This window comes from Hipposideros armiger, unplaced genomic scaffold (assembly GCF_001890085.2).
Source record: "Hipposideros armiger isolate ML-2016 unplaced genomic scaffold, ASM189008v1 scaffold_454, whole genome shotgun sequence".
Classification (NCBI taxonomy): domain Eukaryota; kingdom Metazoa; phylum Chordata; class Mammalia; order Chiroptera; family Hipposideridae; genus Hipposideros; species Hipposideros armiger.
The window spans coordinates 205,673-207,166 of NW_017731804.1; positions in this window are offsets into that span (position 1 = coordinate 205,673).

Here is a 1,494-nt window from a genome sequence, read left to right on the forward strand (position 1 = left end):
AAATCTTAAAAAAAAAAAAAAGGCGGGGGTGGGGGTGGGGGTCTGCCGAGTGGCTCAGTTGGTTAAGCTCTCGCTCAAGAGTACAAGCTCTGGAGAGGGGGGAGAAAAAATGGCAACAGTGAGGAGGGCTCCCTGAGCTCTCCCCTGGAAAGCAGAGCAATTTGAGCAGCTGGAGCGCAGCAAACAAACCTCTACCAAGCACGCTGAGCAGCGAAGGGACTCACACGCTGAGTACTTAAAGGTGGGCAGACGGGGCGAGTGGGGGAAGAGGGAGGCAAGGCACATGGAGGCACAGACCGCACCCACGGCTGCTGAGGCTCGGGGTCTCAGAGAGCAGATCAGAGAGTTCCCGGCCGCTCGCTCCCTACACCTGCAGCCCGCGCTAAGGCAGAATCCTCAGGCCGCGAGGAGTGGAACAGAGAGGAGGGCGTGAGCGGAGGCACAGTCCGTCCACGCCCGCGGCTGTGGAGCTGTGGGAATTCAGGACAAGGTGAAGTGGTTTGCAGCACCAGGGCAAGCTCAGCCTCTGGGCTGACCTTCCGGCCAGGAGTGCCACAGGAACCCCAGGGCACGCAGTTTCTGAGACAGAAATCTCAAACCTGCGAGCAGGAGAAGAGGGAAGTGAGAAGCGTGGAGACACAGCCCGCACCCCACAGCTGTGGAGACAGAGCTGCTTTGCTGGGGGAGGAGGGGACTCCTGGAGAGCAGCAGGGGCTCTGCGGGATGGTCAGAGGGGGCTTTTTTCTTTTTCCTATTTTTTTTTCTCTTTCTTTTTTCCCCTTTTCTCTCAGACAGGAAAAATAAATGAACTGCATAGAGAAGTGCACACCCACACCCTCCCTCAGAAACCTTGGCCCCCTCCCTGCCAGAGACTGAGGCTGACCCCTGAAGAGAGGAGTAAGTCAGAACAAAGGTGCTTTGACTCCCTGGGGGTTGAGTAATTTACATGAGAAGAGGCTGCAGGTGGGAGCTACTAAACATACTGTCCCTGCCCCCACCTCTCCTGGGCAGCTTGGGAAGCAGAACAACTTTGGCTGCTGAGACACAGGAAGGTCTACCAGCAGCTCTGAAATCTCTACCCCCCCACCCTCCAACAGCCCCAGTGGAAAGAGCACCCGAAGACGCACACGCACACCCAGTCCTTTGGCTGCGCAGAAATCAGATTGCCTCTGGACAGGCAGGAGCAGAAATAACACTGACTTTGTAAAAAAACTACCTATCACACCTCATAACTCCATTCATCTAAAATAGGCCTGCGTTACCAAGCTCACTCTAGGTGCCAGGCGGCTGGCTCTGCCCCTACAAGACACACAGGAGTGTGTGTATAGCAGAGGAAAACCTGGGGAGAGCTTGGAGGACTTCAGACAAGATTGGCACTGGTTATTTCTTGTTTTTTCTCCCTTTTTTTTTTTTGATTGTTTTCAGTTTTTGGTTTCTCTTTTGGTGTGTTATATTGTTATTGTTAATTGGGTTCTCTTGGATGTTTTGGGTTTT